This window comes from Hylaeus anthracinus, unplaced genomic scaffold (genome assembly GCF_026225885.1).
Source record: "Hylaeus anthracinus isolate JK02 unplaced genomic scaffold, UHH_iyHylAnth1.0_haploid 11982, whole genome shotgun sequence".
Classification (NCBI taxonomy): Eukaryota; Metazoa; Arthropoda; class Insecta; order Hymenoptera; family Colletidae; genus Hylaeus; species Hylaeus anthracinus.
This window is the reverse complement of record NW_026534330.1, coordinates 15,411,699-15,437,932: the sequence shown is the minus strand read 5'-3', so window position 1 is coordinate 15,437,932 and position 26,234 is coordinate 15,411,699. Positions and strand designations below refer to the sequence as shown.

The 26,234-nt window shown below is 42.8% G+C and overlaps 2 long non-coding RNA genes across 3 annotated transcripts; one reads left to right on the top strand and one right to left on the bottom strand.

Annotated features, from left to right (window-relative positions):
- Positions 1 to 17,691: 17,691 nt before the first annotated feature.
- LOC128886460 (uncharacterized) lies at positions 17,692 to 18,487 on the bottom strand. The gene is made up of 3 exons (XR_008459841.1): positions 18,427 to 18,487; positions 18,222 to 18,340; positions 17,692 to 18,143 (listed from the first exon to the last, which is right to left on the bottom strand). It is a non-coding gene; the product is annotated as an uncharacterized LOC128886460 (long non-coding RNA).
- Positions 18,488 to 18,647: 160 nt separating this feature from the next.
- LOC128886451 (uncharacterized) lies at positions 18,648 to 19,878 on the top strand. 2 transcript variants are annotated; one of them, XR_008459832.1, is made up of 3 exons: positions 18,648 to 19,047; positions 19,182 to 19,431; positions 19,804 to 19,878. It is a non-coding gene; the product is annotated as an uncharacterized LOC128886451 (long non-coding RNA). The 2 variants fall into 2 exon arrangements; XR_008459831.1 differs by having other exon boundaries at positions 18,648 to 19,101.
- Positions 19,879 to 26,234: the final 6,356 nt, after the last annotated feature.

Sequence of the window (26,234 nt, the reverse complement as noted above, 5' to 3'; positions counted from 1 at the left end):
TTTTATAATTAATCAAGTGTACTCATTCGCGACGCATCGTACGTCCAGCTTTATAATAATTCCTTATTTAGTTTTATTATCGATTAAATAAAGTGTTTTTTTCTTGTTACCTTGTTCTTGTGCGCGTTTTATTTACGATCCTCAAGACCCAAATCTGCTTTAGATTAATCTAAATTACTTCTTTGATTTCGGTAGCATTCGATTCCTGTGTTGTCGCGCTCTTACCAAGGAGCGAAGATTCGGAGGAACGACGTTTGATCTCTCCAACGCAATTTCGAGATTTGGATTTCTTTTCTCATCACTCGGGTCGCTTCTCAGCACTCGGTCAGATGGAGCAAGAGGTATAAATCTCGTAGCATTTATTTTTGTAGTTGTGATCTGCGGGTTTCCCATTTCCACTCCATCGCTCGGGTCGCTTCTCGACACTCAGCTGGTGTGTGTAGTGCTAACCACGTTTGGTTACGTTCATTCTTTTCTTTATGCAAATATATATACTTTAAAATAATCTGATACCAAATACTAAGCAGAATCTGCCGCGTACCCGCACCCGCCGTCCGAATAGAAGAAGTCGCCGCGGGGGAGTTAAAAAGCAACTAAAAAGGGAACACGCGCGCTATTTGCACAAAATCTACGCGAATCTAGAGTACTGCGTCAATAACCAATTCCGCGTCGCACTTGTCCCGCGTCATTCTACCCCGAATCCCGAAATCGTGGTCAACCGCCCTCCATCGCCAGCCGATTCAGAAGCTACGACGTTAATTCTCAACGATCCCATCCAACTTGAGGAAGATTTCGCCCCGGAGCAACCCACTACTGAGGACATCCCTATCATCGATTTAACCGAGGACGACGACGATTCCGATTACGAAACCGTCGATACACTAATAGCACCAAAGGTAAATATTCATCTCGAAGTCCCCGGCCATCTATTGAAAATCTTCGCGAACTACTATCACCATATTGTAAATAATCAAGTCCCAGACGCTTTATATCAATGGTGCGAGAACATTTATTTGGCTTGTAATCCATAATACATAATTTAATAAACGCATGATTGTATAAATATTTCCGATCCCTTTCTTCAGCCCTTTTCTTTCAACTGCTACGTCTGTGGGAGCGTGTATTCGCTCGCCAGGCCTCTAGACAGTTGGCGAACCCACTTTTTCGCGTCTTGATGCGGGTCTTCCTGTCGCACAGCTTCGGCATTTTGATCTGTAACAAGACGTGACACGTGGTATCATCTGCGGTCCATCAAATTGCGGCAAAACGAACTTGCTGATTAGTTTGTTAGAAAGTCCGCACGGTGTTCGCTTCGAAACCGTATACGTGTACTCGAAATCATTGCAACAACCGAAATTATAATGCGATAGTTATAATGCGGAATGGAAAGGAAAAGGGAAAAATGCGTGGATAGTCTCAGGTAAGTGAGTTAACTAGATGGAAGTTTCGTTTCAGGTAGGTCGTGGTCGAGCAGGTAAGTAGATGGATGTGTTATTTCAGGTAGGTCGCGCTGCTAGGTAGACGGATGGATTGCTCCAAGTAGGGAGTCGAACGGGTAAGTACGTGGGTTACAAGGTAAGTAGGGGGATAAGTTCTCGGCAGAAAAGTGTTTCGCCTGAGAGTCGCGGAGCGGGGAAGGAATCAGGGGGGTAGATTCGGGCTGAAAACGGGTTTCGCCGCTGAATCGGGCAAAGAGAGGTTTTCGGCTCAGGCTGAAAGCGTGTTTCGCCAGGGGGTTGGGGCATATGAAAAGGGGCGTGGTTTTGGACGGAAAACGCGTTTCGCCGACGGGTTGGGTAGGAGGGCGTCTCAATCCCGGCTGAAAACGTGTTTCGCCAAGGGGTAGAGGGTTGAGGAATAGAAAGGTATTGATTCAGGCTGAAAACTAGTTTCGCCACAGAATCGGAATAGCGAGGGGGCTTGGTTTTGAGAAATGGCGTGGAAAGAACAGGGTTGTGGCGGAGCGTCTAGAAAAAAAGGGGGGGAAGAGTCCCTATCCCGGCTGCAAACGTGTTTCGCCAAAGGATGGGAGGATATGGAGGTGAGTATGATGTTCTAAGGTTTTTTGGGAGAGGTCCACGTACCTGACACCCGAGAGAGCAGTCGTACTGAGAACTATGACGGGTGAGCGTGACGAGAAAGAATAGACGAGATTTATGTGCACTTGGCACTTATGTGGGTTTTATATAAGAAACTTAGGGCGATTCCCAGATACTCTACAATTCGTCCTAATACTAATAATCATGTGCTTTTGGCACTTATGTGAAATTTATATAAAAAAACCTGGGGCAATTCCCCGCTACTTTACTCGTCGCAATAACAATAACGATCCTTAAATCTAAATAATATAATATACGTCTGAGACGCGGTTTTGACTAGATAGGTACTAATATTTAACTATGAGTAGTTAGAAATTCGTAGAAACTAATGATTAGCGGTTGTCGCAATAAAGACGATGTCAAACTAGCACAAACTATGGTCGGAGATAGCCGAAATTACAATCGGTCGTAATGCGCGAAACCACGTGCGCGCGCGAGAGAACAATAATGGTTAATTATGAATTATAACGGTCCGTAGACCAGACGGTAGTCTAAAATAGGCGAGATTGCCGATATTGGCGAGTTCTGGGATCGCACCGAGAATTAACTGAGTTTACACGAGATTACGTAACACCAAACCACGTGCACGGCGACGAACGGAATTTACAAGTAATGCCGCTGAATAATACGAATCCGCGTGCACGGAGATAAACAGAATTTTTTATAATATATAATAACGGAATTTATTATAATATAAAATACGGAATTCACAATAACCACGGAGTTATAATACTCAGAAATAGCAAAATCCGATATGAAACTATGAAACACGATTGTGAGATTGATTTTCTAGGATAATTCACCGACTACATGCGCAAACGAATGACAATACTAAAAAAGGGGGCGAGCAGCAGGAAACCACGGTATTTATATGCTTATGTCACGTGGTGTCACGTCCCAATTTGAAATCATGACTAATTCAAACAGCACGGCAAACGCGTTAGATTTTGCACATTTAGGGCATGTGCGGGACCTCTGAGCTTGCTACTTTTGGTTATTCAATTCTTACACGTGTGAAATATAATTTATTACTTACCTTATTCGCTGTTTTAGCTTCTATTGTCCTCGTGGATCTCTCGATACAAAGGAGGCTGGACGGCTACGTGGAGTCTGGTAATCGCTCTCGAACGGGATCAATCTCCAACGTGGTAGAATGATCTCTTCGACGAAGATGATGTCGTTGTCGACGTTGTCCTCTGGATGGTGTACAGGAGTTGGCCTGAAGAGAGCAGCAACCAGGTGTTCGTATGCCTCGGCCAGTGGAATGACTTCGGAGGGTTTAACGACGCGAATGTTAATATTAATGACGGCTACGTTAGAAATGATACGCGGTAACGTGACTTCAACGCCTAAATCGGCTTGATAATATCCCGGAGTGTTTAATTGTTCAAAGACGCGGCGTAAGTGGACGCGTCGTCCTCTTCGATAGGTGAATTTGGTCATTCCTTAATGAAATAACAGATTTGTAGTACGCTAGAGAGATTACACCCACAATAATCCTTTAGAGCGGCGCGGCTACTTGGCAGCCTTAAACGTACGTAATAGTTTATTGCGGCTCGCACTTTAGTGGTTCACTCCAGAAGTCTCGACAATCCGGCAGATGTAAGCCTTAAAGGTTCCGATTATTCCTTCGCATTAGCACTAAGTTGCGTGTATTATTCTATCAGCTAAATCCAATTAGGATTGTTCCAGAATTTTATGAGAATTCCCGGCAGATGTAAACCTAAAAAGAATTCCATATATTCTTTCGCAAGAAACCTAACTGGTTTATTGTACGTTCATGTATCGAAATAAAGAATTTGAAACAACATAAGGGAGACCGATTTATTTCTAGCGGACAGGATATTGAATTTACACTCACTTCACTTTAGACTGGTTTATTGTATCTGTCATTGCTGGACAGAAGAAAATATGGTAATACAAAGTTCGCAATTTTTAAACTTTAAACGAATGCGTGGAATCTCTATTCGCAGAGAGTTCCAGCATTATTCGCTCGGAAAACGATTTATCGAAATATTCCGCACTGAGATGAACGAGAACTAAACTTGACAGCGTGCAAGTTGCAACTCGAATTGTCGGAGACGATGTGCTCGCTATGAACGCTCGGAGAAGACTGACTAATTCATCGTGTGAATTTAGCATGTAAGATTTTGTTCCTTTGTTCTTGATAGCTTCGCGCGGAATGTTTAGTCTCGCGGGCTATCAAGATGTTTTGGGAAGCAGGCCGTGTTTTGGGTCCCGCGGTCCCTTATCTATCTCGCTCGAGAATTGTTTCGGTTGGCGTTTCCTGCCGTGGATTAAGGTGCCTTCATAGTTGTTCGCTTTCCTTAAGCCTAATTCACAATGTTTCTGCTTTAAATATTGATAATTGTTGTTGTTTAATTATTAATATTGTTTATCGAAATCGAACGTCTCGACATGAGTATGGAGACGAGATTTTAGGTTGATACCAGTACCTTTAATGTATACATCACCATTAAATAGCAAATTTCACATTTACATAGATAATAATAAATGTATTGTTGTTAACTATGTTAGACTGGATTAGCACAGGTATCGAGTATAGAGTTGGATTAGAATTCGTACGCTGGACGTTAGATATTAACACTATTCAACAAATTTCACATTTATTGGAAATAGTGATTAATAATAATTGTTGTTAACATTCGTTAACGAACTTGCATGCTCGTAGAAGTTTGAGAGAGAATTGGATTTGCGTGCTGGACGCGGAATTTGCATTATTTGACAGACTTCACTTCTGCCGAAGATAATGTATGTAGGTTGTTGTTAACAATTGTTAACAACAATTAGACGCCTTAGCGTAGGAATAGAAATAAAGAAGTAAGTTTGATTTTACCTTTGAATTGGACATTAGTATTATTTAATAAATTTCTCATTTATTAAATTAATAGTTTATGTGATTGTTGTGAACGATTATCAATGATTTCAGGCGCTTAGTTATTAATTTTGAGGCGAAGCTTTGTGCTCTTACGTTCTCCTCTGTACATATAAGCATTAATTTATAGTAATCTAAAAGTGAATTATTAGAACGTAGAAATATAGAGGAGTGTCCTTTTGGTATCTCCAACTCCTTAGTTTATTAATAATTATATTATTAACATTTTAAATGAAGGAATAAATTTCGGGCGAGTATCAGGAGAGCAGGAACGCGAGGAGTGTCGCGTCCATGCTTCGCGCCACTCGGACGAGTACAAAGATCGCTTGGCGCGTGCCGCTTATCGGCAGGTAGGAGAGTTCCGAGCGTTGAGCGTGCTCGGTTCGGCGCGTGCCACTTATCAATAGGTAGGAAAAGCTATAAGCGTCGCTCGTGAACTTAGAATGAAATGTAAAATATTCGTACTTCGTTGTACGAGAATAAGGTATGATATTCTATTCGTATATGAAATTCTTATAAAGTATTCGGTAAGAACTTGATATTTGATACACGAATATAGGAATAATTAATGTTCGGCTAATATATTATAATGCGAAAAATTGGGGTGGACAGTCGGGTGACGTCACAACATACATACATACATGTAAAACCAAATGATATTGTAAGAACAATTACCGGAAATGAAAATTTTGAACGTCATTCATTGATTGATTCTGAATTGTTAGCCTTAGGGTTGAATGTAATTCAGCATGGTGATCAAATAAAATGATGTATTTACAATTGAATATTATTTCCTTCTTCATAAGCGCGAATCACTGGCAGCAGCTGCTGGTAACACAGAACGTTTAACTTGCAGTTTTTGACTTTGTCCCTGAGATAACATATCGGTGCCATTAAATTTGTCCTCGACTCGCGAAACTTCGCGAATCTTTGCACGTGTCTTTGAAATAGATCCAATAGCGCACTTTAAAGGGGCATGGGCAGCCGATTAAATGTTGCCTCGAAATAGCGTTTAATCAAAAGTGGGCGAAGGTGGGGCCTTATTAACTAATTAAAAAACATGAAAAGGGGCAGCCAATTAAAAAACACGAAGAGGTGGGAGGCAGCTGATTAAAAAACAAAATGGCGCCTTGAAGGGGGTGGTCAATCAAAAGTGTCGTCACACTCTCCCGTTCACGAGGCACCGCCCCTCGCTTCCCCCACTCACAAGGCCCCGCCCTCGCTTCCCCTGTCCCCGCGTCCTCCCTGAGAACCTACTGTTCTAGAACCGGCATACCTTACCTACTACCGTCCATATAGGGGGTTAATTTAGCCCCCAATCGGTCCAAATATCTCACCAGATCGGGGCGCTACAATTGGGTGAATTGTAACATCCCGCGACTAACAACCTGCCCTTTCACTATGACCATCCCCCTGCCCCGTTCGACCACTGGACCGTCGCCGAGTGGCGACAATGGCATACTGCCACTGTGCCCTGTTCATCGCCGACCCAATGTGGATGGTCGGGGACTTGGTAGTGCTCCGTGGCCACCTTCAGGCCAGCCCGCCACTCCACTAGGCATTGGACCATAAGATCTGGTGCCCGGCGGCAGTGGTACAGATTGGCCTGCAATACGATCAGGGGAGCCCTGTGCGCCATTACTTGGTCATCACGGGGTCCCCTGTCGGTTGCGCGGGTACAATGGGGGTAATATCCCCCTCACGTGACGCGACCGCCTCCACCTCCATCGCGGCAGACATGAAGGGGTTGGGGGGAGGGGGTGTTGAGCTTCCCCCCCAGCCCAACCATCTGTCGCTGGAGTTGGCACCACACTTGCCAACCCCTTCTTTTTCTTCGGGGGCGGGCAGCACGCTTTGCTTCCCTCCTTATGCCCCACCGGGCGCCCTAATGCTGTGCACACCACGCACTAAGGGCCTCCCGTCAACATCATGGGGGTAATTCTACAGGAGCCGAGCGAATGCGAAGTGGTCACGCACTACGTGGAGCGTGTGCTGCGTCGCAAGAGAGAGGAGAGATGTCTGGAGGATACTCTGGGCTTCCCATAGCTTCGGTACTTTTCGACCGGCGGGGGCCCTAATGGGGTCTAGTTGCCACGCCCCCGGACTATTCTTATGCGAAAGCAGGTCTTGTCCGGGGGGGGGGGGGGGGGCACTAACGTGGGATGCAGGTGGTCTTTTAGTGAGTAGAAATCTTACGCTACCGGATGCTAGCATCTTCCACCGCCGCCCGGTACCTATAAAGGTTTTTCCACCCGCCCAAAAAAAAATCACAATTTTATTAAATTGAATTACTTTATCATTCACAAATTCATATAATGTATGGTTCATAATACAAATGTTATCAATATCAATAATTTCACTACTAATAATTAATAATTTAAAAAAAATAAGAATTACTTAGTTTATTATTTCTTTTATTTGTGTATTTATTTTAATTTTATCCATGTAAAACGAATATCGTGAAATAGGCTGCATAGCGGTACTCTCAAAGAAAGATCACGGCTTACGATAAAGAAGAACTACAGAACTGTTACAGACTAGTAATTATAAGATGGAAACAAGGTAGAAATAAGATGAAAATTAAAAGAAAGACTTAGATTATCGTTTCTTGTATTTTAGGTAAGATTCTAGTGAGTTAAGTGTTTGTAAATCTAGTCACAGAAACCTAACCTAAAAATATTAATAAAGTTCTTATATTTTAAAGCAACAGGCGAGTTTATCCTGACCAAAACCACATTATAAAACGATAATTTTGTTTATTCGCTATATAAATGGAGAAGCTTCACTTTGAATTTACTGTAATACCAGGAAGCGATGGAAAATCAAACACCTTTGGTATAACCTTAATAACTACGTGTTGTTGTGCCTTCAGGCGTTTTTTAAAGGGTTTTGAGATATCGTGGGTTTCGGAGCGTTTAAAGAATTGGAATTCATCGGTGTTCGATGATGAGTCGAAGGATCGTAACTCCAGCGATGTACTCTCAACAATGACTTTATTCAAAATGTGCTCAGCACTGTCTTTTACAAGGTGTTATTGTTTTTATAGTCTTTATTGGCAATCGGGCATGACCATATATGGTCGTGTTGCCAGGCGTGAGTGCTGCAAGCTTGCAGTCCTCGCGTCAAAGTATGTCGCTGATTTCGGACATTCTTGACCGGGCATAATCGGGTCGTTACTCGATTAGCGATGGTCGATCATATGTTGCAATAATCGGGTGTCAGGGCACAACATCCCTCCCCCCGTAGAGAGAGTGCGTTTACAATGTTTTCGGCGAGATGGTAATAGTTAATAGTTTACATTGATTGCTTTCGGACCGCTGACTTGGGTTTTGCTGTGACTATGATTTGTTCTATATTTGCAGTGATTCTGAGTTTTGTGAATTTGTGGATTTACATTTAAATTTGAGCGCGTATTTGTAAAAGATTATTATTACTACAATAAGTAATATTATTCCCCTTAACGAAATTGATGAGATGAGACTTGTGACGGGGCAGATTTTTTCTGCCCGTCACGAAGGCACCCTGACCCCCGGAAGGGCCTCGCTCCCTCCACGCCGGACACTACAGGCCGGAGGTGGGCCACGAGAGTGGAGGGACGAAAGAACCGCGGGCACTAAAGCCCCCCTTTTTTTCGCGCCCCCTCACCTTCGCCGATAGAATCGCGTCTTCGTGCGAGCGCGGTAAGTCGCCGGACGCGGTGTTCACCCCAGGATCATGGTGTGGCCACCATCAAGACAACTGACCACCCTCGTGAAAGAGACCAGAGCCATCGCCCCTCGACGCTGCTACGAGGGGAAACCTAAAGATGCCATGGTGGTGGCACACCGTGAGGAGCTCCTACAGCTCTGGGTGGGGAGAGCCGCGAGCGGCGACGAGAAGAGCGCGATCGATGCTCGATCGAGAGGGAATTAACGGTTAACCACGAGCGAGGACGGGACATGCGACACCTGAGCGAGCCGCCCCTGTTGTTACATAAAGCCAAAAGTTCTTTCTATAATTCCGTGCGTGTGTGTGTGAGGGAGCACCGCCACCATCCCCAGGAGAGGACCGCCAAGGGATCTGGAATCCAGAGACCGAGGAGATTCAGGTAGGGCCCACTGGTTGGGTTTCCTTTTGTGACGTGCGTGGGTGCGAGAGTGCGGATCGTGTGTGTGTGTCCGCGAGCGTGCCCCGGAGCACCCTTTTCGTCCGCGACAGGACCACCACCGGAGGGAACTCAGTTAGACTTCCCTCCGTCCGTTTCGCGAATCTCCCGCGTGACCTTGCGCGGATTGAGGACGCGCCGCGTTTCAAAGGAGAGGGCTCCTTCGGAACGCGAAACCGTTAATTCCCGGTGTAATCCTTTTCGATTGTATTTGATTCTAGGGCGGACTATTTGTTTGCGAGGCCCCCTATAGAGTTAAGTCGCGCCGGTAACGTATTCGTTTTTTTCCGTCGGATACTTTCTTTCGTATCGGGAATTTCGCGCCGCGTATCCCTTTCGGTGCGTAGTCGCCACACCCTTTCCTTCAACCGTGTGTGTACCGCGGAATTCCCCTCCCCCCCGCGTCGGTTTCGATTGAATAAAGAAATCTACCTAAACATCCGCGGTTGAAAGTTTATTTCCCCCCTTTCTACCTCCCCTGAGTTTTGCTCTTCGTAGAGCATCCGGAAGGACGAAAGTAACGGACACGTGCACTTGGCACTGGCCCCCAATTCTTCTAAATAAATTCGTCCGTGGGAATTGTGCGACCGAGCGTGTCGTGTAGCGGCTTTCCCGGCCGCCCACGCGAGGTACGTCACGGACTATAATGATATTCTATAGGTATTGCATTATTTTCTTTGAGCTCAGCTTTTACATCTGATAAGCTTTTACCAATTGCTCGCAGTTCTTTCGGGTGTTTAATAATTTTTCGTAATTCGTACTCTTTGTTGTTCTGAAAGTATGTTACGTCTAATGTTTTAGGTAAATTAGGTATTTTTAGGTTGTATGTTGGTAGATAACTTATTGTTTTTTCGTATTTATAGTTTCTACCTGTCTCGATCATGAATTCGGCTGTAGTAATTGTACATTTTTCTTTAGTTGTTATGATACCAGAATCTTGTATATGAATTATTTTCGTTGTATGTGATCGCATGTAATAACTAATTGTATAGGATTTGGGGTTATATAGATCCATGCGCCCGGATGATGTAGTTCGATTAGCATTGTTTGATTTAAGGCTATGAGTCTAACGTTACAATTTTCTAGACGCTGAGTAGATCTGGTATAGAATTTTGCTTCGCAAAATCCATGTGGAGTGATTTTGAAAATTGGATGGTACATTTTACATACATAATCGTCGATAAATACTTTACAAATAGTTAAATCCTTGTCGTTAATTCGCATGTAGTCTAAATTTGATAAGTCTATTGCTATGTATGATTCTACAGTATCTAGATATGCGTATAGTGATTCGTTTATATTTGTCGGTACGGGATAAACTTTGTTTAGTTTGTACGTTTTTACGCTTACCAAGGGTATTTCAATTATTGTGTTAATCGTATGATTTTCGGCATATGCTGCTATATTAGTGAGTGAGCGTATGTTTACGGTATTGAGTGGTGATGGTGGTCTTAAACCTTTTGGTAGTAGAGGTAGTGCTGACTTAACATGTCAGATAATTTCTGTCGGTGGTATAACTAGCGGATTCAGAATTCCTTTTTTAATATCTACTGCGACATTTAATAGGTTGCGTACGTCACCTGCGAAGTTACTGATTATGTTTTCATTGTGCCGAATAATGCTCTTCCTAAATGTCCTATTCCGTCGATTAAACCGCGGCGAGCGCGTATAGACAAGAATTTGATATGCCGTGTTTAAGTTAATTTTAGTTTGATCTAATAAATTGTTCGAGATGAGGGAAAATTTATCGCAGAAATCTTTTCTATTGTGTTAAGGATTATTTGCTCATGGCGCCTTTTAGTGCTGACTTGATTTTAATATATTGGAGACTTAGTGAACTTGTGTCGATGTGGAATACCAGTTTCCATGTATCCTTATACGTCTGCAGGTTTCCTATGTCTTCGAAATAGACACCTGGTTGGCTTGGGAATGCCGTGATTTGGTAAGGTTTGGTATCCGTTGCGTCGGCTGCGAACACTAGTAACCAAAATGCTGACCTGCAAGGTCGGAGTGGTTATTAGGATATATATAGACTTGGGGCTTTGCTTTTTTCATCATTCTGTCAATTTTGTTCAATCATGGAGTGTTGTGTGGAGTGTAGTTGTCATGAAAGTAAGTTGTGTCGTTATTGTTAACTCGCTGTTAGAGTGTAGAAGTGTAATTCTTACCAGTGTTTTTCCCTTTTTATTTTTGTTTTATAGAGGTTATCATAGTTTCCAAAATGTTGTTTATTCGCTGGGCCCGAGTGGCGGCCCGGGGCTGGTGGTCCTCCATGTGGGAGGAGAGTTGGGAAGACGACGACATCTTTCAGCTGAGACGCTTATTCGGGGACGAACCCTACAGGGTTAGTATTAACGTTTTGAGCGAGATTTGTACAGTAGTTTTGCTTTACTAACTTTATGTTTTCTTTTTTTTAGGACTATTAAGAAGTTAGAATAGTTCGTGTAATAATTACCTTAATTTTTGTCTCTCATTAAATTGTAAAATTTACTTATGATATGATTCTTATTTATTTATTCCTAGTTTTCCTTGTTCCCAAGCTGTTTATATATTTTATTGTTTTATTCCGCGAAATGTTTTAGTCTGTTAGTGTGCACGCGTAGTGATCGATGGCCCTTTTTAATTGTGTAGTTTTCTTTATCGTGGATTTGAATAATTGTATAGGGTCCTATCCAGATCGGTGACAGTTTTTTGTTTTTCCTCGTCTGATTGTTTCGTCGTGTAGCAGTACTTTGTCGCCTAATTTAAATTTGTTGTGTCTAGTCTCTCTGTCATAAGTATAGTTAGGTTAGGGTGGTAGTGTAAGTGACGTCAGTAGTTCTGCTTGTCCTCCGTGCATTAATTCGTAGGGCGTAAAACCTGTCGCTGTATGCAGTGTGGTGTTGTACGTAAACATTGCGTATGGTAACCAATCGTCCCAGTTAGCTTGATCTTCGTTACTAAAGTTTTTTAAATATTCAGCTAGTGTGCGATGACTTCTTTCTAGCGCTCCGTTAGATTCGGGATGATAAGCTGTAGTTTGTATTTTCTTGATTTTGAGAAGCTTGCAAGTATCCTTGAAAATTTGCCTCAGGAAATTAGTTCCTTGATCTATGAGAATTGTTTTCGGTATTCCGTGTTCGCATATTATCTTGGTTACAAATTCCTTAGCTATCGTGTTAGCTTCTTGGTCAGGAAGTGGAACTGCTTTGCTAAATTTCGTTAATGTGTCTTGAAACGATAATATGTATTTGTTTCGGTTATTCGTTTCCGGGAGCGGTCCTACGATATCTAACGCGCATTTTTCGAAAGGTTTTGAAGGAGTTTCCGTAATTATCATTGGAGCTTTAGCGATTCTGCCTAGTTTCTTCTTTTGACATTTTTCACATTTTGAAATATATTCCTCTACGCCTTTTCTATTACCTGGCCATGAGTGTTTTAATAGCATTCTATTTAAGGTTCTTTTAATACCTAAATGTCCACCTAAAGGAGCATCGTGATATTCGTGTAATAGGCGTTTCTTTTCGTCCTTCGTATATTCGTTGTCCATGGAATTTGCTGAATCTTCGGTGTCGGAATCGATCAGTGTATTATCATTTTCAGAGTCAGAATCGTTTTTAGCTGCGTTCGCTGTTTTCGCTACCGGTTGATCCACAGTCAGTTGTGTTTTCCGCGGTCTGCCTCTGCCGCGTTCGATCACATACATTCTACTAAGGACGTTCGCGTTTCGATTATTCTTTCCTTCTTTATAACGAATTTCATAGTCGTATTCTTCTAATTTTAATCTCCATCTCATTAATCTGGAACCTGGATCTTTGACGCTAAATAACCACGTGAACGGTTTATGATCTGTTACTATAGCAAATTTTATACCGTATAAGTAAGGTCTAAAGTGTTGAACGGCCCACGCTATTGCCAGAAGTTCCTTTTCGGTTGTGCTATAATTAATTTCAGCCTTATTTAATATTCTGCTTGCATAGGCTACAGGTAAATCTTTTCCGTCATATTGCTGAGACAGTATCGCTCCGATCGCTTTACCCGATGCGTCAGTTGTTAATATAAATGATTTAGTAAAGTCAGGATACTGTAATAACGGTGCTGTTGTTAATTTCTCCTTTAAAATATCAAAAGCTTTCTGGCCCTGGTCCGCCTATCTGAATTCTACGTCTTTCTTTAATAGCTCGATTAGCGGTTTTGCAATATTTGAAAAATGTTCTATGAAGTTACGATAATAACTTGCCAATCCTAAAAAGGATTGCACATCTTTTGCTTTCATTGGAACTGGGAAATTCTTTACTGCGTTTAGTTTTGATGGGTCAGGCTTAATACCTTCCTCTGTTATTACATGACCTAGATAAATGGTTTCTTTTCGTAAAAATTGGCATTTTATTGGTTGTAGCTTTAGACCACTATCTCTTAATCTGTCGAAAATTTCCGTCAGTCTTTCTTGGTGTTCTTGTAACGAACGTCCGTGTACTACTATGTCGTCTATGTAAACAAAGCATTTTAAGCCACGCAGTTCCCCAATATTGCTTCCATGGCTCTCTGGAAGGAGGGAGGTGCAGCCTTAAGCCTGAAGGCCATTCGCTTAATTTCGAAATGACCATATGGAGTTGAGAAGGCCGTTTTTTCTCGATCCACAGAATCCATATCTATTTGGTGAAATTCTAAGGCGAACTCGAGGATGGAGAAATATTTTGCTTCACCGAGCTGATCTAGAATTTCTGTAATGTTGGGTAGTGGGAATGAGTCACCTACCGTTACATTGTTTAGTTTTCGAAAATCTACAACTACTCTATACTTTTTACTTCCTGCTTCGTCTGTTTTTTTAGGAACAACTAATAGCGGAGCATTCCACTCGATAGTACTGGGCCCTACTATTCTTTATTCAACATTTCGTTTACTTGCTTGTCTAGTACTTCTTTGTGTATTTGAGGTAATCGATACGGTTTTACATTTACCGGTTTCGCATTAGGCATTAGACGTATTTTATGCTTTATTTTGACAGTAAATCCTAATTTGTCTCCTTCTAGGAAGGAGTTCTAATATACTGTCTTTCTCTTCATTATTTAAGTGTTCGGTAATCACAGTATCTCGTAATGCTTGCATTCTATCTCTGCCGGTCATAATCCTGGTGTTGAACATCTGCTGACTGCTGCGGTGATCATCCGTTTCGTTAAGTAGGTCAGTGTTGCAAGTGTCCATATGCACTTTAGGTGCTGGTATTCGAATTATTTTTTCTGTCAGATTTACTACTGGTACGAGGCAAGTACCGTTGTTTGCCTCTGTTAAACAATTTCCTATGAAAACTCCCGGTTTTAGCATTTGCTTTTCTATAATTCCTTTCTGAGTGCGACTGCAGATTGAATTCTTCTTCGCTTAGTAATGGCCATTTTTCTCCTAGAATTTCTATATTTCTTCCTGTTCGAATTATTGCTTCGAACTCGGTAACTAAATCGTTTCCTAAAATCCCGTTTGTTGGAATCGGAAAGTTATCTCTAACTACTCGGCAAGGGTGTGTAACGAACCTGTTGCCGACTTTAATATTTCGATTAATTTTGCAAACGGTCGGGATGTCGGTGTTACCTATTCCCCTCAAGGATACCACTTCGCTGGTGGTGGTTACCTCACCCATGATTTTACCGATTTTTAAAAACGTTATTTCTGCTCCCGTATCTACTAGCATTCGACATTTCGCGTTTCTCAACTCGCTTGCTTCTATTTCTACCATTGTACGACGTTGGTTTGGCTCGTCTGCATAATTCAATAGGTATGTGTTTATAGTTCTCTTGTTGGGGTCCGTTTGTTGTGAGTTTTGTCTGTCGTTCCTTACGTTTGACAGTCGATTCTGATTTTGGTTCTGTCTGTTGGCGGTTTCGTGTTGTTACGTCGGACCAAGGGTCCCACGTTGGAGTTAGCAAGTAAGTTAGAGATAAGATAGACAGAGATAAGAGATAGTTAAGAAAAGGATAGTAATAAGATGTATAAATAGAATAAGACTAAGACGTATGAATAAGCTCCGTACCTTAATCTCTAGAATAACATCCTACCTTAATCTCTAGAATAATATTCACTGTAATCTTAGAATAACATTCCATCTTAATCGCCAAACTAACTTCGCCGTAATCTTTAGAACAACATTCTCAGTAATCGCATATCAACATCCGCCGAATATCTTATGTACACATTCGACGATAACTTTAAGAATAACATCCTCCGACAATTATACCATCGCCGAAACTCAGATAACTATAAGCTAATACTTCTAAAAACCTCCTGTAAGAAAAACATCACGTGACCACTTCCGAATGATATATAAACCCTCTGAAATTGTAACACAGCGCTCAATCGCCCGATATCGTCGACGGCTACGAACGCCCGACTTTGTCGTCACGTTCTTCGCCGATACTCAGGGTTCGATCCCCTTCAATTCTGTACAACCACTACGGTTTCAATACTAAGTTTGTACTACGCATTTAAACATAAAGTATATTTTTATTATTAAATAAAAGTGTTATTCAATTCAGTTTGAATTCTCTTATTAATTATTCTACCTCGCGTCTCAACAAGCTCGTTAGAATAATTCCCTCAATTACGCTTGATTCAGAGGTGCGCGAATCAGCCGCACGGGATCTACTTACTGCATAATTGAGTGGCCACGCCTACGCGTACTCAGAGGTGCGCGAATCAGCCGCACGAGGTGCTTTGCGTACTTGGCGACATATTAGCTCATGGGACGTACGCGACACGGAGGCCGTCATTATCATCTACAGAAAATAATTAGAGAACTGCACGCACCGGCGTGCATTGCCAAGTCGGTAGAATCCGATACCGCGAACGTGTGGAAACTCGCGACCATCGATGTGTCGCCGATTGATCACGATCATCAAGGAGGTCACCCAGACCCTCGCAACGCGCTGCGAAGCCAGGGATACCTGGACGACCACCTACGTCACTGGACACATACACACGGATCCCAGGCAGACGACGGGCGTAAGTACCGCGTGGCCTAAAAGATTGATCAACAATAACGACCAGGTGAGGACCATAACTACGCTATTACGCGTCGGGTACCTTTTTTTTTTATTGTGGGGAAATGCGTTATGCATACCTCGGTTTCCCGGGGGAAAAAACCGAGGTTATGTGGGACTACCATCGGGGAGGGGAGCGCCAAAGGTTAGGTGAGGATTGAATCGTATCGTTGGAATATGATACACGTCGTGGATAAAGCCTCGCAACTATTAATTCTAAACAAATAATAACTCGAGCGGTAAAGTTATTATGTTGTGGGGTCGTTACACTGGTTAGGATTGCTTATTCCAATGATGAAGGTTTAATAATGATTTAACAGACCTTTTAAGGTTAACAAATGATTATATATTCAAAACTGAACAATTCTAATAATACAATTGTACAGTGTCGTGTTGTCGCGGTTAGTTTATGAAAATTTATACCTTAGTACCTAATTGTTGCACGGTGTTAACGCACTGGCGATGCGGGGGTCGAGAATGCTTCTATGCCATAATAAATTTTCTACCGTCCTTGCGGATCTATATGGTTAATGTTGATCGAAAGGGAGCTGAAGCCCGATCTCATTGAAGCGCAACTCTGAAGACGATCGACGTGACTTTACCAAGTAACTCTTTCGTACTAATCCCCCGTGTAACGAAAAACATGGGTTTATATACCCCTAGATATTGGTGGGGATACGTCAGTGATTCCCATATATGGAAATTTGGCGGTTGAGATTTTCGTTACTCAGAGGTGAACATCTGTGGGGCTTTAGGGAAAGTTTAGATACAGGGTTACCCACGCAAGGCGAATTAAAAGATAATTCTGAGAAAAGTATGGTACAGCTGCAGAGTGCACTTCGGTAAGACCAGACTCCACATTCCAAGGGGTAGATGAAATAAATGAACGCGATCTTCGAAAAGAACGGGTGTGCATACGTAACAGATGCATCTTGACAGGGCTTGATTTGTTACATTACGATTTGTTGAATTAATTGTGAGTTCTGTTAATTCTACTGTCAGTTTTTCTAGTCTGGCAGCAAATTCTCTTACGGCTTCGTAATCTCGCTGTCTACAATGATTAAATTCGTTTTGTCGTATATAAAGAAAGTAATATTGTTTTGAGTGTCTCAAGGTTGTTTATCTCGCGGCATCTTAATTCCATTGCCACTTTGCCAGTTAGTTTTGTAGTTAAAATAGCTCGCAATAGAAGTGGTCGATTGTCTGGTGTCGTTAACTCTGATGTTAGCATACACGAACCGATGAATGCTAACACTTTTGTGGGAGACGTTTCCCTCAATTCTTTTAATAGTACATGGCTGTTTAGTACGTTAGATACCATATTTTCTGTTTGCAATCAACTAAAATCGTGTTCTTCTATAAGGAATCCTCTTTCCCTAATTACGTGTTCAAAGTTTCAACTGCCGCTTAATGAATCGAAATCAAAGTGTATGGATGGTGCGCGTTTGCGTCTACGAAATGTTATCGCTGAGTCGGAAAAAAGTGAAGTCGACGTGACGGCTTTAATTTAAATAGTTGTCAAATATTGATTCAGACGATCTCGAAATGACTCTAGTATATGGTAATCGAAAACGATCTATATCGTTACCTTGTTCCGACATACAAGATTCTGGTTTACAATTTGTTATGATACATGCGAGTTAGGACTTACAGCAGTAGAGTTACCTGCATGCTGTGGATGTCGTTGTTCCGCGTCCCGGTGGTCCTCGGACTGCACTCGGCTGCTTGCTGGTAGATGCTTTGCTCTCGCTGTCAATTGGTCCTCGGACTGCTATTGACTGCTTTTCCTCGAACTCCCGTTAGCTTCAGATGCCCGACTTCGAAAGATGGTCCGGAATTAAATATCCTCGGATGACCGTATCCAGAATTTCTCCTTCGATGTCGGTGATCCTCATGTTACGAGCCAGGGCGATAGCGACGTGCGTGTGAGCCCTACGAGTGGGGTGGATTCGAGAATTGCACCGATATTGTTTCTTTCCCTGTGAATCAGGTTTCTTCGGCACAATCCACAGTGGTGAATTATATGGAGATTTGGATGGAGTACTTATTCCTTGTGATAATAGTGCACTGACTTGTTTTTGAATTTCCTCTTGATGTATTGGTGGGTAACGATATTGCCTGGTGTTGACTGGAATTTCGTCTATCGTGTGAATTGAATGTTTAAAACTAGCGGCTTTTCCGAGCTTATCTCCTGGAAGGAGAAATCGATCGGAAAATTCCTTGACTAAATCTGTAGCGGGAGAAACTTCTTCTGTATTTAAATGTCTAGAATCTAACGTATTTAAAATTTCTTGAATTCTTTGTTTCTGTGTCCTGAATTTTAATGGATGTTCTACGTCTGGATAAAAATCATCATTTGATGTGTATACGATGTCGTAAGGCTCTATTTCATCTGGTTCTATTTCCATTTCGACGACTAGTGTTTTTGCCATTACGTGGCATTTTCCTTTATTGTTCATTACTGCTGCTTCCCCGATGTAGAGGTGATTATGAGTTGGGGGTGTCCCGTTTGGACTCCGTCCAATTGGACTCGTCCCGATTGGACTATTCCGATTGGACGCGTTCCTCTTCGACTCCGTGCCGATTGGGCTCGTGCCGGTTGGACGCTGTTCCCAATTGGACGCGTTCCTTTTCGACTCCGTGCTATTTAGACACGTTCCTTTTCGTCTCCGGGCGATTGGACTCATGTTGACTTGGAATCGTGACATTTATAAGCCGTAAATATAGTGCGTATAATAAACATTGCTTTTTCAATGCTACTTATGGTGGTATAGTATTGTGATCTATATAGTTAAATATGGTTTGAAATTTATTAAATTTGGATCTGATACAAAATGTTACGTGATTTGTTTATAACTTGTGTGTGATATTATTACGTGGTTTTACAGAAGCGAATAGGTAACGAAAAAGTTTCCGTGTCACCGTGGAAAAAGAAATCTAAAAATTCTGTTTGTATGTGCATATCATAATACAAATTTAGGTAAATGTTTATTTTGTCGAAATAGGAATTATCTGTATACATCGTTTGACAGATATAGGTTAGAGTGAGGGATAGTTTACTGCCTGTTATTAATACAGTCAGACATAATTCTACCAGATTCTGCAAGGAGTTATGAACAGGATACAGTATTGTTGCCTTGTATTACATATGTCCATGCATTAGATCCATAGTACACTTTACCAATGCAATATGGCAATGTACTTCTATACCGCTATCTTTTTAATGTGATACTTACCTATTTCCAACAAGAAGTGGACCATAAAGCATCCTTCAATGAGAAAGTAAGTAAAATCCACAATTAAAAGTAAATAGTGCTTACCATTATTTGATAAGTAGTTTTCTGTGCTTAAACTATGTGTGCTAACTATGTGTAGTAAATAGTTGGCAAGTTGAAATACGATATCCTAACACAGTGCGCAGTGAATGAAATTAAGTGATCTATATATAAAGATTGTATGAAAATTATGCTTATACACTATTTTGCTTATAGACTTTATATTTGAAACTTTGCCGGAAGTATTGAATTTTTAACGCTATAATTTTTATGTCAATATTGGGTTTTGTATATTTAAAATATTAATTTGGATGTAGTTATCTGTGTACGTAAGGCAAAAATAGATAATAACCGAGGAGAAAATGATTGATTTTTCAAGGATGATTAAGATGATAATAAATCAGATCAATGAACGTGACACGGAACTCTTTTTAGTGGGATTGTATATTTGAAGGTCCCATTACTCGAGTCCTGTGATATGTTGTTGATGATCAGCTGGTGTCTAATGGTGATTTACAAGAAAAAGCCGTTTTGCACTTTGATCTGTATTAATAGTGCGATAGTGTCGTCAGTGCGACATGACAATGAACTTCAATGCTGCTATCTTTTTAGGACCATATAGGATCCTTCAACAAAAGAGTAAGTAAAATCCACAATTAAAAGTAGATAGTGCTTTCCATTATTTGATAAGTAGTTTTGTATGCTTAAAGTATATATGCAGTATCGTTGTACATTTTTGTGCATTTTCTGTTTCTACAGTCTTCGATTGATCTAGACAGTTACAGTCATCCAAATTAAGAGGAAATGAAGGGATGAATCGGTTGGTTTAAGAAGGAAAAGTAGCAAGTTAAATTAAAAAAATACTACAACAAGACGGAGTGTACAACAGAAGAAATTAAGTTAAGTGATCCATATATAATGTGTATATGAAAATTATGATTTCTATTTTTATTTTAAACTCCACGTTAATTTGTACCTAAAATATGGTTTGTATGTGTTACAGATTATTGAAGCATAAGATGATGTGATGTGATGTACGTTAGTGTAGACTATTCCAATTACGCAGTTGAAATACTACGATCTGCTTGAGAGTACAACGGAAGGATCTGTATGTAGTGTTCATATGAAAATTGTAATTTCCATTTTTATTTTAAACCCTATGTTAATGTGCGATTAAAATATGGTTTCGTCTATGTGTTACAGATTATTGAAGAACAAGATGATGCGGTGTGATCTACGTTAGTATGATTAGAAATAAATTTTCACGTATTTATATTAATCATTAATGCATGCATGGAATGAATAAATGTTTGTAATTAATAAAGTAATTCCATATGAATTGTATGTATTCGCTCTTATTGCCTCCTTTCCCTTTCATTTCTTCTATCAATTAAATAACCATCTCATTATTATAACATTTTTTGGATATATAAATTTTAAGTAATCAAGTATTTATTTAAAGATAGAAGAAGATAATGAGAACTGTACCTTATACTATATAATACAGAAAAAGTGCAAATAAGAAATTGCATTCTTACCATTTGTCCAAGCATTACAATAGAAACTGTACATCTTTTATATATTATGTTTATTCTGGATGTGTAGAACATTAAGAATTACTATTAAGGGGCTAGACTAGTTTCTCGGGTATACAATCTTTATATATAGATCACTTAATTTCATTCACTGCGCACTGTGTTAGGATATCGTATTTCAACTTGCCAACTATTTACTACACATAGTTAGCACACATAGTTTAAGCACAGAAAACTACTTATCAAATAATGGTAAGCACTATTTACTTTTAATTGTGGATTTTACTTACTTTCTCATTGAAGGATGCTTTATGGTCCACTTCTTGTTGGAAATAGGTAAGTATCACATTAAAAAGATAGCGGTATAGAAGTACATTGCCATATTGCATTGGTAAAGTGTACTATGGATCTAATGCATGGACATATGTAATACAAGGCAACAATACTGTATCCTGTTCATAACTCCTTGCAGAATCTGGTAGAATTATGTCTGACTGTATTAATAACAGGCAGTAAACTATCCCTCACTCTAACCTATATCTGTCAAACGATGTATACAGATAATTCCTATTTCGACAAAATAAACATTTACCTAAATTTGTATTATGATATGCACATACAAACAGAATTTTTAGATTTCTTTTTCCACGGTGACACGGAAACTTTTTCGTTACCTATTCGCTTCTGTAAAACCACGTAATAATATCACACACAAGTTATAAACAAATCACGTAACATTTTGTATCAGATCCAAATTTAATAAATTTCAAACCATATTTAACTATATAGATCACAATACTATACCACCATAAGTAGCATTGAAAAAGCAATGTTTATTATACGCACTATATTTACGGCTTATAAATGTCACGATTCCAAGTCAACATGAGTCCAATCGCCCGGAGACGAAAAGGAACGTGTCTAAATGGCACGGAGTCGAAAAGGAACGCGTCCAATTGGGAACAGCGTCCAATTGGGAACAGCGTCCAATTGGGAACAGCGTCCAATTGGGAACAGCGTCCAATTGGGAACAGCGTCCAACCGGCACGAGCCCAATCGGCACGGAGTCGAAGAGGAACGCGTCCAATCGGAATAGTCCAATCGGGACGAGTCCAATAGGACGGAGTCCAAACGGGCATGTCTCGTTCGCGCTTCGAGGCAATGTTTGGTTGGAAAATTTGACCTTCTAGAATCGAGTAAATCATGATGATTTGAAAAACGTATAGGTTTAATGGGTTTATTTTTTAATACCATCGTTCCATGGAAATAGGAAATTTCGACTTCTTCTTGCTTCAGGAATGGACTTCAGATTAATCCATAGGCTTCTATTGCAAGTTCGTTTACTATGTAGAAAAATGCAGGGATTTCGTGAATATGGAGGATTGTTGTTCCTAAAGTGTGAATAGGAGTTGAAGTTAAACCGGTTATTTCAATTTCTTCCCAGGAAATTATTTTTGCCTTTCTCTTAGGACGTTCAGAACGACTAAATTGATAGCGGCTCCACCATCAATTAAAAACTCTCCCGTGCCTGATTCCAGTTCTGGGATCTTTGTTTTGATTAGTGGTGCAAGTGTTTGTTTAAGGAGGGTTTTTCCCTGAAACGTATTGTCTTTTGACCAGCTTGTTCGCGTTCGTTCACAGTGTCGTCGGTATGGCGAGCGCGATCGAAGTTTAAAGAACCGTTTGATTCAACGGATGAATCACGCGTTTCTCGTTTATATTTTAGACTACGTGGATCTTTCTTACATGACTTCCTATCATGCCTTTTTGTACCGCAGAGTACATTCATTGTTGCCATATGATCGAAAACGGTCGGAAGGTGACACCGACGGACTCCTTTGACGCAAGGTCCAAGCCGCTGCACGTGGCTGCCCTTCTCGTTCGTTTTCAAAACCAGATGTTCGGGGATACCGCTCGCTGTGTCTGTTGTACCTACTTGGTGACGGAGACTGTGGGTACGACACTTGTCGCTCGCGATAATGAACATCTTCCGAATGGTGATCTTTACGAGACCACCGTGTTGGTGATTCTTTTCGAGGGATCTGTCTTCGATTCCTCAGCTTCCTGTCTATCTGTGGCACGGCGTCGTAAGTTTCTTCAAGAGTTTTTATGCTCCTGTTCTGAGCCGACACTCTCCAGGATATCCGATCCGATAACCCGTCAATGAAATTTTCCAGAACGTCCGTTTCCATTTCTTTAACGAACTGTTCCGCATTGTTCCGGTATTTTTCCCGGATAGCTCCGCGCGTACAGTAAACCAAATGGCTAGTCCTATCGACGTATTTCTGTAGGCTTTCCTCTTCGTATATACGTAGATTAGCGATCTCCACTTGGAAATACGATAGACTCTTTTCCAGAGCAAATCTCTTCTTTAAATATTTTATTAACGCGCTGATACTTTGAAATTGATGCTCTAATGTACATCTACGCGCCAGGCCGATGAGTTTCGTTAGAATTATTCTGAGATACTCGGCTCCCGAACCCTCAGGAATCAAGGTTAACCCGTCTTCAACACTTTGCGCAAAATTCGCTAAAGGTGAATTCTCTCTATCGAAAGTCGGTATCGTCGATCTAATGTTTTGTATACACGTCCGTTGCGTCAGTAGTGACATAGAGTTTGCGAGAGAAGCTGCCAAGTTCATTATGTCATTTGTCGACACATTTGCTTGAGCCATTTTCAATCGATTATTAATTAACGTATCTAGCGAACACTAGTATATATAATTTAATACGTGGATTAACCAGCGAAAACTAGTATATTACCAATGAAATGTAACTAACTGTATGACTGTAACTAGCGAAAACTAGTACATTAATCAAAAGTTAACAAATGAAGATTGTCACTAGCGTAATTGTGTATAATTTAAATAAAAGTTAGCGACACGACCTATCAATAACACTTAAATAAGTCTGTTTCATCAAAGCCTAAACGTATAGCAATCCCATAATAGCGTATTCCACCGCTGTCACCAGTTCTGTTATGAGCCAGGACGATAGCGACGCGCGTGTGAGCACTGCGAGTGGGGTGGATTCGAGAATTGGGCCAATACGATTAATTAGTATGTATCAATGGAGCCGAAGATTTGAGGATAGAGTAGATAATGCAGACGACTCTGACGCGAAGTCAGATCGTTGTAGGAATCGGTATCTCCCAGTGAAGGGTAACCGTAGGATAAGGTGTTTGGTTGTCTTGGTTATTAGAGACAAACGCAGACGCCTCTGACGCGAAGTCAGGTAGCTGCTGGGAATTGGTATCTCCCAGTAAAGGGTAATCGTAGAGTAAGGTTCGAACTGTGAGGCTGTTGGAAAAAGTGCAGCGACTCTGGCGCGAAGTCAGATAGCTAGCAGGAATCGGTGTCTCCCAGTAAAAGGTAACTGCAAGATAGGTTAAGTTTAGGAGTTCGGGCGGGAGCATGAGGCTGAACGCACGCTTTCCTGGCACTGGGGCAGTTGGTCGAGGTCACCATGCCTCTTCCACAAACCTCCAGGTCGGGTCAAATACCACGACCTAGCTGATATTCTCTTACACCAGGGTGGCGCTTCGGCGTCCTCCTAGGCAGGGAATTTCGACGAAGTCGGCGGGCTGCGTACGGTCAAGTCCACTCACCTCCTCGTGGTGCTCCTAGGTCTCCGCTTCAGGAGTCGGCGCTCGCTTGCGAGAACCGACTTGCTGGATGCGGAGGGCAAATGCGGTAAGCTGGCATCTGGCGGATCCTCTGTTGACGATATGGCAAGTTTGAAGGCATGGGTACGGCGCCCACCTGCAATGGGGTGCTTTGATAATGACCATAGACAAACGAGGATTAAGCGTTTACGGTGCAGAGGGCGTCGGATCCCTCAATACCGGCGCAGTGAGGAGTAGTCGACCAGGCTCCCCCGCGTCGTTATCTTACGACTGGGAGAACCCCGGGGTGGACCATCAGGCCCCCGGGTTCAGCAATGCGCCTGGTAAAGAGACGTCTAAAGCGGAGACCTCCTCCGCTGTAGCGTCTTCCGGCGTCAGGGTGCGCGAGGACGTGCTTCTTGCGCAGCCCGTCGTACAATTGGAGAGGGTGGAGGGGCAGGAGCTCCGCTCCGGCCGCCTCCTGGCGGCTACAGACGCGTCCGGCACCGGCGCTGACTCCGACGGGTCAGTCAGCTCAGTGTAGTCGGCGCGCTCCCTGCAGTCGCCGCTATGGAGGAAGCGAGGTCGACCCTCTACTGCTGGGGATTGTGTCGGCGTCGCCGACGCTAAGGGAAGGCCCAGCGAGAGGGAGGAGCGCCTGGCGATGGACGTCGTGGACCATTTAGTGTCCTCCGTCCGGATCTCCAGTTCCTGCAAACCCCTCAAGGGCGAAGAGGAGCTGGCGGCGGAGATGCGCCACGCGCCGACCGCCGAACTGGGCTCTCCGATTTTCGAGAGCTCGGAGACGGTCCTAAGTGTTGCGAAACGCTCCAACAACCTTAGGGGCCGATGGTGCGCCAGCTGCGAATTGCGGCGGCCACCATCAGACACGCTGCCGTCGAACAGGCAAAACGCGTCAAGACCTCGGCCCGGGAGGTGGAGCTGGAGCAGACGTTTGCCGAGCTCAGAGCCCGCGTGACCGAGCTGGAAGCCCAGCTTGCGCGGGGCCCGGTAGCGCCTGCCGCGGCGCCGTCGGTGCCGCCGCCCGTCGATCCGGCGGTATCGGTGCCGGTGCACCGTTCGGGGCCGAGTGCGTCCTCGACTGCGAGGTCGAGTCGGCCTGCTGCCTCGAGGCCTGCGCCCGCAGGTCCGTCGCGAAAGCCTGCGATGGGCGGCGCGACCCTTGCGCCGGGCGTAGACGTCGAGGGCCTCATCCGTCGCCTCTGCGGCGAGATGGAGATGCGCCACGCGACGCGCCTGGGGGCGGTCTCGCTAGTGGCTGCCGCGAGCGAGGTTCCGCAGCGGGTACCACGGGCCGCGGGTTGTGCCGCGCCCTCCTGCGGGTCCCTCTCAAACTAGCCCCTCGGCGGTGGGGAGCCGCCCCGGGACAGTCAGCGGGGAGCCCGCGAAAAAGAAGAGAGGCAGGAAGAGGAGCGGGAAGAAGCAAGCGGGTGGCGCCGCCGCCCATCCTGCTCCGGCCTAGCCGAGCCGAGACCGGCCCCGTGCCGCGGCTGCCCAGGCAGCGTTTCGGGTGAGGCCTCCGCCTGCGTCTGTCGTGCCCTCCCTGACGCGTCCTGCATCTGAGACATGGTGGAAGGTGCTCGGACGCGAGGAGAGGCGTGTGGGGGCGGCACGCTCTCGCTCTCGCTCTCGCAGAGCGCGGCCGGCTGG